This window comes from Delphinapterus leucas, chromosome 11, assembly GCF_059928025.1.
Source record: "Delphinapterus leucas isolate spDelLeu-1000000601 "Yukka" chromosome 11, BTC_Dleu_Yukka2, whole genome shotgun sequence".
NCBI classification, from domain to species: domain Eukaryota; kingdom Metazoa; phylum Chordata; class Mammalia; order Artiodactyla; family Monodontidae; genus Delphinapterus; species Delphinapterus leucas.
The window spans coordinates 10,027,764-10,043,117 of record NC_143139.1 but is presented as its reverse complement, the minus strand read 5'-3'; the positions used below and the strand labels follow the sequence as shown (position 1 = coordinate 10,043,117).

The 15,354-nt window shown below is 45.3% G+C and overlaps 1 protein-coding gene across 3 annotated transcripts in view; it reads left to right on the top strand.

The window, feature by feature from the left end:
- The first annotated feature begins 2,618 nt into the window (after window positions 1–2,618).
- GPR19 (G protein-coupled receptor 19) overlaps window positions 2,619–15,354 on the top strand; it is a 31,267-nt gene continuing 18,531 nt past the window's right edge. The window contains exons 1-2 of one of the 3 annotated variants that reach the window (XM_022577622.3): window positions 2,619–3,365; window positions 3,866–4,085. The gene's annotated coding sequence lies outside the window, so the exon portion shown is untranslated. The remainder of the gene's footprint in view (window positions 3,366–3,865; window positions 4,086–15,354) is intronic. The other 2 variants (XM_022577623.3, XR_016394871.1) reach the window with 2 other exon arrangements.

Here is a 15,354-nt window from a genome sequence, read left to right as displayed (position 1 = left end):
CCTATTATTTTTAGTGCACCACTTTTAAAAAACTACTTGTTTCTTCTGTACGTATTTTCCTACCTTCCTCCCAGCTAGAGGTAGTCATGTGACAAGGTTCTGAGCAATGAAATGTGAAGGGAAGTCTGTTAAATCATATGGGAAAGATTTTTCACCCTGATAAGAAGGGAGGCCACAAAGAGAAAGCATTTTTCTTTTTCTTCTCCCTCTATCCCTGCCTTTCTGTTTGAACATTTCACATGAGAACATGATTTTTGGTGCTGTGGCAGCCATTCTGTGACTATGACAGAAGACTCTGGTATGTTGAAGATGGCAGAACAGAAAGGCATCTTTCCTTACAGAGATGTAAATGCAATGAAGAAGCCAGCCAGGCAAAGATGGGGGTAGGAGGGAGGCGGGAGAGGAGTTCCCTAACAGCAGGAAGAGTGCTTCAGCAGATATGTCCTTAATGGGCATTGCTTAATATTCACAATCAAAGTCACCCTTTCTTCTCCCATATGCCCCCACCCCCTTGCTAATGATTCCCTTCCAACTGACTGGAACATTCTTTCTTCAGGTGTGACAAGAGTGCTGGAATTACTCCCAACACTTGCAAGAGAGCAGAGCTAGAAGCAGGAGCACAGTTTTCTTGAAGTCCCTTGTTTATCATTAAGGATTCATGCACAAACACTGCAATTTGGCTATCACATGTTTAATACTTCAAAAAATGTTTAAAATTATCTATCTTGAAAAAAGTTCTATCACTCAGTTAATAAGTAAGATTATATTGTGTTGATTCAACCAATTTTGGGTGATTGGGAATGCATACAAGATTCACTGATCAGCAATTTCTTATCTTGGGGTCACAATAATTCAAGAACCCAGGTTTACATAAATATGTGGACACATATGGTAGCAGTTTTTTTCACTGCTTTACAACGTCAGGGTAATTACTGATTGTGGAAATTCTGGAAGTCTATTTCCTGAGTCGTATGACAGACTGAATGGATAACCAATTCAGTAGTGAGTTTCTTTTACTCATCAAAGGATTTTTTTTTTCAGTGAACAAAGACGAAGTTTTATTTGACCACTTACCAGTCTTACACTAACATTTTCATCACATGTAAATGAACCAGTAGTCTCAAAGGATTCATAGTTCCATATCAACTCTTTATCCAATTCCTGTTCTCTATTTCCATTAGAACCATCTCATCATGTGCAATAAAAGCATTCAGTTTCTTTTACAGTTGTTGATTGCCTTGACAAAGTAAGCAGTGTTTATGAGTCAGTCTTAATCACCTTAATAGGCGAACAAAGAATCAATTCAGCTTATCTACGTCTCTTTTCCTTCAGGAAGAAAATGTCAATTCAGTCCTGGCTTAGAAAACTGGCTATCACCTTACTTCAACCAAATGAGCGTACCTCTAGATAACGGAGCAGGATTTTAAAGTTCCTTGTGACTTTGGTACAAATTGTTGCCTTAAAGGGTAAGTATCCAAATTGCTACATTTACTAAATTTTACTATCATATCGAACATAATAAGAAAAACCCAGGGGCTGATTTTTTAAGGTGAAGGCTCTGTGAACCATGCTGGAGGTGTCCAGAGCCTTCAAAATCTGGCCCCATCTGCACACATGTCCATACTTTTCCTCTACTTAATTTCATGCTACCTAAAAATTTCACCTTCCTTTTGTAGAAAGTTTCTTCTATTACAAATTAAAATCTTCAAATCCATCATTTAAAACCTAACAGAGTCCAACAAAATTTCCCAATTGTTAACATCTATGCTATTATCCAACTCGAAGATAAACATCTAGGTTTAGCTGAATCTACCAGTTACTTAAGGCTGTTTTGAGCACATTAAAACGCATCACTGGAAATTCTTCCATAAAGATAGTTTTAAAAAATCAGCTTGCCTGCGTTTTCTTTGTTTTCAAACAGATCCAGTCATATCTATAACACAAAGTTTCACCAGATCTTCTCATTTTGTAAGTATCATAGTCTTCTAAGCCACCTGAAACTGATTCTGAAGGGAACTTAAAACCATTTTCGAAAATTTGCTTGTTGGTTTGTGCTTTTTCTGGCTATTGCTTCTAGAGTCATCTGTTTTTAGTTTCAAAATTTGCATGGCTCCCTTTTTGACTCTGATTCGAGTCTTTTTTTTTTTTTTCAATAGTCATTCTTAACGATGCAGGTATTGCTCGAAATTTGAGCAAGATAGGCTTAGGGTTAGTATTATTTGCATATTTTCCATTACAGGAGTCCATATTTTTAACAGGTACCTGAATACGACCTTCGCTTTTGGGTTTAGTACTGTTGCTGCTTACCACTTCTTAGTTATGGTTAGAGTGGTGCTATCACCTTCATTACGTTCATAATGAAGCTCTTCCATGACAGATCTGAAAAGGCAACGATTTCTATGTGATCAAGATTGGTTTTCATTACGGCTCGTGTTTTCATTACGGCTCGTATTTTCACTGGTTTCAGGTTTACACTTAACCTGTCCTGTTATTAACCTCCCACCCGTGTTCCCAGCTGAAAACGCGACTTTAATCATGAACTACACACCAAGACCTTAGACTCCGGACTCTGAAGTGGGTACCCAGCGGCCGCCCGAGGTAGTAAACAAAGCCCCGCGCAGGCGCAGTAGCAGCAGAAGGGGGAAACTTGGTGTGTTGTCAGCCAATGGGATTTTTCCTACAGTGAAAAGTGGAAAAACAACAACAAAAATCCCCACACCGCATTCTAAGGTGATAAACTGGTTGGCTTTTTTTCCATTTTTTACAGACTTCTGGCTTTTGTTTCTGAAGAACTTGTGCGGCCTTCGGGGCCTCGTAGAGAAAAGCCCTTCCTCGGCCCCGGAGACCTGCCGCTGGCGTGTCGCCTACTTCTAGCCTCGTTTGTTCTCGCCGCGGAGTCTTGATTTTTTTTATTTGACGACAGCATTAATCCATCGGGGCTGGAGGAGAGGTGGGGGCGTAAATAGGCCTCAAAGCACCCCAAAAACATTACTACTCCCCGGGCTGGCCCAAACATCGCGAGATCTGCCTGCGCGAACAGCGGACGCCCCCTCACCCTCCGGGCGTTTGCTCATGCGCTTGACTGATCATTTTTAGCGCGAAAACGTTTAGAAACGTTTTGGCTGGTAATAGTCAACCAAATTTGACCCTCGAGAAAGGTCGGAGGTTAATTCACGTGGACGCGATGGATTCGAGCACACAACACTACATTCTTCGAGATTTTGCAGTCACAACTCCACACGCTTATACGGTCGTCACTCCTTTCCGTTGCTCTGTTTCGGCCGTGAACTCTGTGAGGAGGTTTCAGCGAATCGAGTAGTAAAGGCGTGGGCGTGGGAGAGCCGTCCAGGCTTTAAACCAGAGTGGTGAGCTTTCTGTGTTTGGAAAGATAACCCTGGGAGCGAAATAGAGGAACAAATCTGAGGGGCCAAGAAAGAAAACCTTATGTTTTCTTTGTATTTTTTTTTCTGGAGACCAAGAGAAGATGTGAATGTAAATAAGGTAGTGCAGTGGGAGGGAGAAGGTGGGAAAATTGAAGCGGTGCATGAAGGCAGTAGCCATGCAGCACAGTGGAGAGGGGAAACTAGGAAAACAGAACTCTGGGCAGTAGAGCACGTCTTCCTTCAAATAGTGCGACCCTGTGCGTGTTTGTAAACAGAAAGGCAGAAATGCTCCACATCTAGTTCCTCGTGGGTGAGGTGGAAATAGGGGAGTCCCTAAGTGAGTGGAACAAGGAGGATTCTAAAAGCCAGAGTCGTGAGCAGGGGCTGAGGTTGGGATGAGGAAGGACAGTTAAGGTAACGGGAGTCAAGAATTCTGCAAGTGTTTTCAGAGAACTGACCCATCTGACCTCTTTCTCTCTCAGGGTATGTGGGACACCTGCGCAAGCACTGGAGTTTGCCCTGCAGCGCCTGAAAGGTACCACCCACAGTGTCCTCTCCCAGTGGGTCCCCTGGCCCCTCGAAGCATACCTCAGGCGGAATGCAATGTGGATTGCATGGAGTGAAGTGGTGGAATTGAGCTACCAAGACACTGGCGCGCAACAAAAGTACCGACTTGTCGCTGCTAGCCTCCCAGGTCACTAGGTAAGAGAGCCCCATCTTTTTTTTTTTTTTTTTTTGCGGTACGTGGGCCTCTCACGGTTGTGGCCTCTCCCGTTGCGGAGCACAGGCTCCGGACGCGCAGGCTCAGTGGCCATGGCTCACGGGCTCAGCCGCTCCGCGGCATGTGGGATCTTCCCGGACCGGGGCACGAACCCGTGTCCCCTGCATCGGCAGGTGGACTCTCAACCACTGCGCCACCAGGGAGGCCCCGAGAGCCCCATCTTGATGTTAGCAGCAGTCGTATGCAGCTTAGCCAGTATATTTTGATGCTCTGTGTACTGTCTGTAGTACAAGGCAGAGGAACGGTGGAATACATGGTTTTAGTAGACCAGCAAAGGAATGGCTTGTAGGTAAGCAATATAGCTTCATCTGTAAGAAAAACTCCGTATAGAAAGCCGCAGGGTTTAAGTTAGCAGTGAGGGAGAAGGATCCAGGTATTGGTCAATAGAGTGGAAGTACTTTAATAAAGGCCCAGACCTAGTAGTCCCCTATCAAGAAGTTCTGCCTGGAGCACTTCGCCTCATTTTGGCAGCCTAAAGTATAGCCTAGTAACTGGGCTGTATGTGTGGAGTTCATGGGAAAATGTTCCAGGAAAAAAAAAAAAAGGATCCATGGATGCAATAGACTAGGGTTTCTGCGCTGGCGCCTGTTTTTGGGGGGAGTGGGATTGTTACCGAAACGCAAATCCTGTGTGCCCGACGCACAGTGAGGCCACACAATACCAAAATGCTGGAGTCTGGAACACAGAAAGGTTTATTGCAGGGCCATGCAAGGAGATGGGTGGCTCACACCTTAAAAAACCCCAAACTCCCTGAAAGCAATCAGCAAAGCCCTTTTATAGGAAAGGCGAGGGAGGGGCGTGGTTAGTTGGTGCACACTTCTTGGTGTCAGAGCCTTTGCCCTTGTGGTCAGGTCATGGTCAAGTCACGATGTTCCTGTAAATCTCCACCAAAACAAATGTTACTCTCTGTTCTGACAAGAAAAGGGGAAGGTCCCAAGGCACGACTTTCGCCCTCCGAGGTCCAGGCCTGGTGGAGAGAAGGGGGGCGGTCACCCTAACCTCGGAGCGTCAGTCCAGCACCCAGTCTGGCTCCTCCCACCAGTGCCCAGGCTGAAGAGGCAGATCTCAGACGGTGGCTCCCTCCGGGCCAGGTCCCCAGACCCTGCCCGGCTGTCATCGCTGAGGCAGCCAGGCGCCCAGGGCCCAGCTGGCCCTCAGGCTCCTCAGGTCACGTAAACACTGGGGGCCAGGTCCCCCGGACTGTGTCCCATGCAGACTGCCGCTGCCATTCGGTCGCAGAGGCGGGGATGGGGGAGAGGGTCACCGCAGCCTCAGGGCCTGGGCCCGGCCCGTGGGCGGTCCTGGCGAGGCTCTGGAGCCCTGCAGGGCACACCCCCAGCCTGTTCCCTGGGCCCCCCAGCTCGTCTGCCAGCCCGAGGCCGGGTGAGCTGGAGGGCCCCAGGGAGAAGGCTGGGATCGGCCTCTTACCTCACTCTCCAAGTGGACGGCCACCGCTCCGCCGACCGTGGGCTTCAAAACGCCCCTCAAACGGTGGCTCCTTGACAGTTGCTCGCTTGGGGGCGGGGCCCACGGCAGCGCCGACCAATGGCTGAGTGGGGCCGTCTGTGGTGCCGACCAATGGCTGAGCAAGACCTCTCGCTGAGGCTCCAACCCCCGGCGTTAATGATCTCCCGGTAACCGTTGCCTGGTAACGGGGTGCGGGGTGAGGGTGGGCAGCAACGGCGGAGGGCTAAGGGCTGCGCCCTGCGGCGCTCCGTTACAGGGTCATCCAGCTGTAAGAGGCGTGACCTCTTCAGGATGGTGTCACAGAAAGGGTTTGACCCTTGAGCATACCAGTCACTCTGTGTGCCCTCTCTGGGCCTCGGTTTCCCTGTATGTCAAATAAGGACAATAGTGCCTACCTCATAGGATGACTGTAAAGAGGAAATGAGGTACAGTTGAAAAGACTGCATGAGTTACTAGCGTAGAACTTGATATGTAGTGTATGATCAACAAATAGTTTCTGCCTTGAGCCTCCCACCACATTTACGCGTGCCATCTCCTCACCAAAATGTGGATGTTCTGTGTAGCATGGATGCATCCGTATTCAGAGAGCCTTAAGACAGATTCTTCACCTTGCCTCCACAGTAGACTCAGCTAGGGAGCTTTAGAAAGTCCTAATGCCCAGGCTTCACCCTAGACCAATTCAATCAGAATCTCTGGGAGTGGAAACTGGGCATCAGTATTTTTTAAAGCTCTTCATTTTGCTGCTAAAGTTGAGAACCACTGCTTTAAGCAGGAGGAGAAAAGAAGTTAGGCCTGTGGTTGAAGACCACTTGTCTGGATAGCTATATATTTGAAAATTTTCTAGAGGTATAAGGGCTAGAGCTTGAGATGGGCCGATGAGTAGGGCATAGTGAGCTCTATTCAGGAGAGAGGGCACTATGATAAGGTGGTAAGCATCGTGATTTGGGAAAGGTCAGTGATGAGGTCATTAATACAGGCCCCAGGAATACACAGGATTTACTGCAGAGATGGAGGGCTTTGGCCTCCTAAGTTGGGCCTTTGATTAGCACAGGTGACACAATTCTGGCTGGTTAGCTCAGTTGGTTAGAGCGTGGTGCTAATTTAACAGCGGTGACAGACGGGGATGTCTTTATTGCTTTACCGCGTTGTGGATCTTGGGCCATGAGCATGGCGGACTGCAGTAGTGGGGTGCGGGGACCTTTTACAGTTGCTCCACTGGTTGGGGAGGGACATCGAGTCATCGTTGACATGTATGTACGTGGGTGTTCTCCAGCGGAAAGGCCATTGATGAGGAAACCTCTTCCCGGAGCCTCATAGGGTTGATGTGGCTGCTCTGACTACACAAGTGGTCCTGTCAGTACTAACAGGTGAGAAAGGTGAGGATCAAGTCTGTTTTGCAGACTTTCAGTGAGTAGAGAATCAGTTAGAATAGGAGGGACGGCGTGTCTGGGTCAAGAATGTGAGGTTCTAAGAGACAAGGTACTTTCCTTTAGGACGACTCTGGTTTCTAGAGATACAAGTAATTTAGAAGTTGAAACCACCATACTACTTCAGTCACTGATGCCAAGACCCAAACGTAGCAGTAATGGCCAGGAGTATCTTCTGCCAAAAGGGGAGGGGGTAATCTGTCTTTCACTGGGTCCCTTTTCTTGAGAAGCACATGAGTTTAATCCCTAGCAAGAGCGTTGGTGAAATGGCCAGACATTGTTGCCTAGGTAAGAAGACAGGATTCAGAGACTCTGCAGGGGTCAATAACTAGAGGTTATGGAAGTGGGTGGATGCAGAAGTGAGGAGTGGAATGGGGTAGAAGGATAGGAGACTTGGGGTGAGGAGGGAGACCTATTGAAAGTTCGAAGTAGAAAAATCCCAAGTGCTGACGGTTTAGTTAAACGGTTATAAAAGTATGTCAGAACAGGAGTGCTTCCCGAGACCCTGTGACAAATACCAGAGACAGACTGCTCTGTAGGACTCTGCAAGATGCAGGAGGCTGAGAACTGATTCGACTGCTCTTAAACTCTCACCCATGTCAGGGTCATAAAGGAGTCACGAGGAAGACTGGGAAAGGCTTCTGCAGAGGATACTTGAGTGGAGTTGTTGGAGTGCCGGTAGACAGGCAAAGCAGGGAGAGAGGGACGTGGCTCCACTCTTTGCCTGAACGTCAGCTTTCCCGGGTACAGCGGCTGCAAACTGGTGGGAAGGGGGAAGCCTTTCCTGTACGTCAGGGGGCAAATTTCGACTATGATACTGGACTGGAAATTTTAATTACTAACTTTTCTTACCTAAAAGTGACCATAAAAAGGAATGGGGCAGCTCAGGTTTTCATTCAGGGATGGGAGTACCAGGCACTAGAGTGTTTTCACTGGGACAGTGGGAAATAAAAATTAAGTTGCTTTAAGTTAGTCCCTGAAATCATGCTTGTTCAGTGTGCTGGAACACTGTTGTTGAGAACCTACTTTGTTTTTGAGATCCTAGAGGTCTAAAGATGAATTAAATGACATTGCTCCCTATAGGAATCTATGAACACAATGCAGTATAATGTATACAATAAAAGAAGTAATATATGTGAAAATTAAAGAAGTACTATAGTAAGAAAGAAGGTGTGAGTAACTTATTTTGCAGGGGGTGGGGCTAAGAGGGACCTAGAACCTCAGAGAAGATGAAAGGCAGCAGGGTTTGAGATGGGAATAGGTGTTCCCCAGGTGGACACAGCAGAGGAAACTGCCTCAGGTCTAACCATGCGTGACACAGCATGGTGTCCATGTGGGAAAACCCAGGCGGTGTGAAGGGTATGCGTATTCAGGTGGGTGATTCAAACGGAGGTGACATGGAGGCCAGAGGTGTTGTGCCTTGGCAGGCTCACCAGTGGAGAGGTCATGGAATTTTAAAAACACACACACACATACTAAGATGCCAGTCATTTCCTCCGTCGGTCCCTTCCTCCCTCTCCTTGTCCTTCCCCTTTATAAAACTTGCCAAATTTGTTAGAGAGTGTTGAGGGGGAGCCCAGGAACTCTGCTCCCTCCCAGTGCCTGCAGCTGGTTGGATCCGCTCTGTATCCGACTTAAGCTGAGTCAAACAGACTCTGCCTCCTAAGAATTTAGATCAGAACATTGAGAGCCTGGGTCATATGTTTTCTCCCCAGCTTTACTGAAATATGATTGACAAATAAAAATTGTGTATATTGAAAGCATATGATGTTTTGATATACATACACGTTGTGAAATGACCACAATCAAGCTAACACCCCATCTCACATAGTTGCCATTTTTGTATGTGTGGTGAGAACACTTGAAATCTCTCAGTAAATTTTGAGTATACAACTATTATTAACTATAGTCACCATGCTGCATGTATATTAGGTCTCCAAAACGCATTTATCTTATCATTGAAGGTTTGTACCCTTTCACCAGTATCTCCCCATTTCCCGCAATCCCCCAGCCCTGGTAACCACCATTCTACTCACTGTTACTGTGAATTCAACTTTTTTAGATTCCACATATAAGTGAGACCATGCAGTATCTGTCTCTCTGTGTCTGGCTTATTTCACTTAATATAATGTCCTCCAGGTTCATCCACCCTGTCACAAATGGCAGGATTTCCTTCTTTTTTAAGGCTGAATAATACTCCATTATGTGTGTGCATGCGTGTGAAGTGTATTTGTATATCACACTGTCTTTATTCGTTCATCTGTCGACAGACACTTAGATTGTTTCCATATCTTGGCTATTGTGAATGATGCTTCGATGAACATGGGAATGCAGATATCTCTTCAAGACAGTGATTTTATTTCCTTTAGGCATATACCCAGAGGTTAGATTGCTAGATCATACGGTGGTTCTATTTTGAATTGAGACTGGGCCATTTAAATAGGAGCCTTGAACTTGTAAGGTCATGTAACTTTCAGAGCCGAGGTCACCATTTGGGGACCAGTAATCAGAACCCGCTGATTGCAAAAGAGAAGCAGGTGAATGCAGCTAATTAAGAGAGAGAAACTAGGGGACAATCGGTCCCGTAGCCTGAGAGAAAGACATGGAGTCAGTGTCTCTTGGCTCTGACAGCTTTCTGTCCCTTCCTTCAGTCCCATCTGTGGTCTAACTGCCACTTCCTGTTCTTGAGTCCCCTGCGCTCTTCTGAGTCCTTATAATAAACCCACCTCCACCTCAGTGGCTTTCTTTTCTCCCCTTAGACAGCACTCTAATGTGGCTAGTTGCGCTCTCCCCCTCCTCCTGTTCTTGGCCTAATAAAACCACATGCTTTCCACAAGAGGAACACACATACGCAGCATGGACGCATGTAACTCACTGCAGCTCGAATGTGCCAAGAAAAGGTAGTTCTCGTCATTGTTTTCTGTAGTTTTCACCTGTGTATAAGTTATCTATAAGTTACCTGCATAACAAAATCCCCCCAAACTTAAGAATTTAATAATAAACATTATCTCCTAATTTCTGTGGGTCAGGAATTTGGGAGCAGCTTAGCTGGGCAGTTCTGGCCTGGGGCCTCACAAAGTAGAGGTCAAGATGTCTGGACTGCAGTCGCTTGATAGGGCCGGAGGATCTGTTGCCAGGTGGCTCACTGCCCTGTTGCTCGTTGGTGCTGGTTGGTGAGAGGCCTCAGTTTTCCCTGCGTGGACCTCTTCACAAGACAGCTTTAGTGTCCCTACGACACGGGGGCTGAGCAATCCAAGAGGCAGAGAGCCAGGCAGAAACTGTCCTTGTGATAATCTCGCCTCGGACATTACAGAGAATCACTCCTGCCACATTGTCTTCACTGGAAGCAGGTTATGAGTCTGGCCCATGTTCAAGGGAAGTAGTATTAGATGTCACCATTTGAAGGGAGGCATATCAAAAATTTGTGGACATATTTTAAAACCATCACAACTGTTAGGTTAGAGAGAAGAAAAACCAGGCAAAGTGTCCAATTCAGTCTCAGGTATAGTTCAATTTCATTTCTTAAGTGGTTTCTTTAAATAGTATAAGTCTCCTTTGGGTAAAAATGTTTTCTCTTTCATAATGCCTCCCAAGGAGGTCCTGTCATCCTCTCTGAAGATAACATCCATTTGAATGGAGGGTGGGGAGGGGTAACATACACATCCTTGTGGAATTGCTGAGAGGGGTGTATCCCCGACTTCATTCTGGACCTAGAGTGTGCACTGGCAGGGTTCCGGCATGATGCCCCTCGCTGGCCTGAGCGCTGGGGAACCTGCTGGCCTGCGATGCTGAAGCCTGCAGCTGGTGAAATTCATGGCCCATTTTTGGCTTCAGGCAAATCTCCACAGGGAGAATCGGCCTCCTCCCCTTGGGGACTCTTTTCCCCTTGGCCCCGGCTGTGGAGTCACCTCACCTGACCACGGCAGGCCCCCTGGCTGTTAGTTGAACATCCATGCTTCAAGGGAACCGGAAACACTTGGGACAGTTGACTGCTCTGTATGCCTACGTACACTGTGAGAAACTTGCCATTGGCCGAACGGCCATGCAGAGTACAGAGGATGAGGTATGAGGGGCCTAGGCAGTGGTCCCCAGAGGGGAGCAAAGGCAGAGAGCTCTTGCCCTGGACGCCCTTCTCAGCATGGAGGTAACTTACTGTGGTACGCAGAGTAAGGACCCCTGAAGATATTCACCCTAACACCTGGAACCTGTGACTGTGTTACCTTACAGGGCAAATGGGACTTTGTAGATGTGACTAAGTTAAGGGCCTTGAGAGGGGAGATTATCCTGGATTATCTGGGTGGGCCCAATCAAGTGACTTTCCAGTCTGAGGTCAGACAAAGGGAGATGTGACTGTGGAATAATGGTTAGAGAGATACAAGGTTGTTGGTTTTGAACTTAGGAGTTAGGGGGCTACGAGCCAAGGAATGTGGGTGGCAAGGAAACAGATTCTCCCTGTGTAGCCTTCAGAAAAGAACACAGCCCTGCTGTCACCATAATCTTAGCCCAGTAAGACCCATGTTAGATTTCTGACCTATAGAACTGTAAGATAATAGATTTGTGTTGTTTTAAGCTACTGTTTGTGGTAATTTGAAACAACTACAAGAGAAAATGAATGCACTCATATCCGCCTTTGGTCTAGAAAGAGGTCAGGCCCAGTGACTGGCTGCTTTATTCTCTTCTATTTCTCTCTGAACCTGAGACCTAGAGGGAGAGACTCTTTTTTGTTTTGTTTTGTTTTTGCGGTACGCCAACCTCTCACTGTTGTGGCCTCTCCCGTTGCGGAGCACAGGCTCCGGACGCGCAGGCTCAGCGGCCATGGCTCACGGACCCAGCCTCTCCGCGGCATGTGGGATCTTCCCGGACCGGGGCACGAACCCGTGTCCCCTGCATCGGCAGGCGGACTCTCAACCACTGCGCCACCAGGGAAGCCCGAGGGAGAGACTCTTACTTTCCATGTGGCATGTCCTTGTTCACCACAGAGCAGAATTTATTACTTTTTTATTTTCATTCAGACAACAAATTGAAAGTAAGTACAGTAAACACCCATACACTCTTCACCCAGATTTCGCCAGTTAACGTTTTGCCGTATTTACTTTCCCTTTCTGATTATGTGCGTACATATTTTTTGTTGTTGTTGAACCATTTGTGGGTAACTTGCATTCGTCTCGACCCTTTATCCTTAATACTTCAGCATCTCCTAAGAATAAGGAAATCCACTTATTAACCACAATTCGTTTCTCACACCTAATAGAAATAATAATTCCATGACACCATCTAATATCCAGTTCACAAGACAAATTTCCCTAATTTCCACAAAATATTTTAGAGCTTTTTTATACCAACTCTCCCTCCCTCCCCAGTCAGCATCTCATCAAATTACATGCTTTGCAATTGGTTTTCTTTAGTCTCTTTAATAATAGCTCACCCTTATTATTTCACAACATTGACTTTCTGATAAGTCCAGACTAGTTCTCTTGTAGAATATTTTGTTTTCTCATTTTGGTCAATTATTTTCTCATGATGTCTTTAATCTGTTTCTCCAACCCCTGCCTTTTTTTTTTTTCCCCCCAAACTGGGCACTCTGTCTAGAGGTTTGATTAGATTCAGGTTAAATGCTTTTAGAAAGAATATTTCATTAGTAATGTTGGGTAGGTCACCTTGCTTTATGTTAGGCACTAATTTCAGGTTGTCCCACTGTTAGGTTAGTGATGCTAAATTTGGTCACTTGGTTAAGATGGTGAGCCCCTGCCAGTCTCACCCTTGAAAAAGTACACATTTCCCTTTGCAGTTTGTAAATAACGTACAAACAACCTGTTCCCAACAACTTTTCATCTCATAGTTTGAATACCTGCTGTGGTCCTTGCCTGAATCAGTTATTTCACTGCGGCCTGTAGAAATGGTGTTCTATTATATTCTGCCTTTATTAGCTGTCATTCTTTTGTAAAAAGAGCTTTCTTTTAAGAGAACTGTTGTAATGACTCTCTCAGTGGACAACTGGATAGTGGTTTGCTTTCAGTTTTGTTTAAAGCAATTGGAAAGCTCTTGTTTCTTAAAAGGATGCGTTAACTCAATTATTGAGTTCACTGATATCTCAGTAGCATCCTCAATATTTCCAGTTGTTTCTTTGCTTGTTTCCCAGGGCTTTTTAAAATCCAGGCAGTTCACCATTGTAGGATTTGAGGTAGAGGTGGGTGAGAGGTTCACCAATCTATGGTAAAAGGGAAGAAAAACTACTAGATGGGAACCAAGAACGAGCATGGCACCTTGACTGCACCAGTTCTCAGGAAAGTCAGCTTGTGGAAGTTGAGAATCTAGAAATTCCGATAGAACTGCCTGCAGGCTCTGGAACCCCTTGGAAAGTTTTTGCCTGCCCCAGTGTGAAGGCCTGCTGTATGGTACCAAACAGTCTGAGCAAAGTCTTCTATATTTGGTTGATGACAAATAAAGGAATTTTGAGAATGGCTTTCAAAACGGTAGCTTGGATTTCAAGCCTATTGTCTTGCTGTACACTCCTATTTTGAATTTCAGAAGCTGAATATTATTTCCTTCTTTCTTTCCATTACTTTTATAATTTCTGAACAGTGCCACATTCCCTATCCCCAAGGCAAATCGATTCCCCAGGCAGGCAGAGGGGAAAAGAATCACATAAATTATTTTCAAAATATTACCCTAGCTACACAGTATTATGGGATTCTTATGGGTTTGAATAGAAGACAGCTGTCTATTTTCTTCCCAATGGCTGGGAATAAGTTTGGTGATTATAAATTTAATATTTTTAACAGAATTAGTACATTACATAACATGTTTTATAGCCATCCTTAATAATATTTCAGATTATGATTCCTTATAAAATCGTTTTTATTATTTTATCACTAAGCTGTGATGTACACGTGCAATCATCCTAAAAAGAATGAATAATTTGGTCTTTTTTTTTTTTGCATCTCAAATGATTTAAAGAAATCTTTTTGTGTTTTTGTTTTTTTTGCGGTACGCGGGCCTCTCACAGTTGTGGCCTCTCCCGTTGCGGAGCACAGGCTCCGGACGCGCAGGCTCAGCGGCCATGGCTCACGGGCCCAGCCGCTCCGCGGCATGTGGGATCTTCCCGGACCGGGGCACGAACCCGTGTCCCCTGCAGCGGCAGGCAGACTCTCAACCACTGCGCCACCAGGGAAGCCCAAAGAAATCTTTTTGATTTCTTCTGTCAGAGGCCCATAGTAATGAATCACATCAGTCACATTAAATTGACAAGTTATTTTGATTGAGTCCATTATCCATGATACAGATTCTTATCATATAATATGCCTGCTCTGGAGTCATATTAAATACTCCTCAATCCTAGCTCCCACGCTAACTAGTGGTGTGGTTTTGGGCACGTTGCTTATCTTCTGTAAGTTTCCTCGTCTGTAAAACAGGAATGTTAATAATAGTACCTGTTTCATGGTTTGATAGGATTAAATGACATCATGTACTGAATACCTGGTGCATGATAAATATTAGCCGGTTTTGTTGTTGCTGTTATCATTCACTAAAAAAAGAGAGGTGATATCTTAAGTAACTATCTGGCTGGCTCTCTAAAACTTTCTTCAAACACATATCCAGCTTTCCTGATAAATGAATTTTCTGAAAGTGGCAAATATTAGAATTAACAGAGTTGAATTTCTCTGTGAGTCTTACATAGAAAAACTAGAATTAACTTGATTCTTATCCTAAAATAAAAGATGTAAACATGTCTTAAGCTGTGGATGTTGGACCAGGAAGGCGCTTCAATTTCCTGAAATTATACTCCAGCTCCTGTATGCTACCTCTTTTCTTATAGAGTTTGCATTATTGCACATTGAAAGTCAGCATTTCTGTCCCTCAAAATAAATATTCAGAATTGCCATGCTTAGGATTCCGAGTTAGAAACCATCAGCTATATGCATGCCTAATGAGACAAGTGCATAGCTAGCTTAAGTTCCTGACTTGGGATAGCCCAAATGCTATCCAAGGGATTGACCTTATTATTCAAATTTATTTTTATTCAAAATAATCCAGCAAGGCACGTTAAACCATATTTATCTTTTCTGCTATAAAATTGTAAAGCATTCACAAATTGTTCCTGGTTCAGGTGTGGTTCTAAAGTATCTCCCTAAAATTAAGACTGTGAGACTTAGATAAATGGCCTCATGAAAGCCAGAAGCCTCAGCCTGAGAAGAAATACGTTTCCTGTGTTCTTCCCTGTGCTCTGTGGTGGCATATGCCACAGTCGTTCTGTGAAGGTGGCATTTTCATTTAGTGGCACCTAAATAGATTTTTA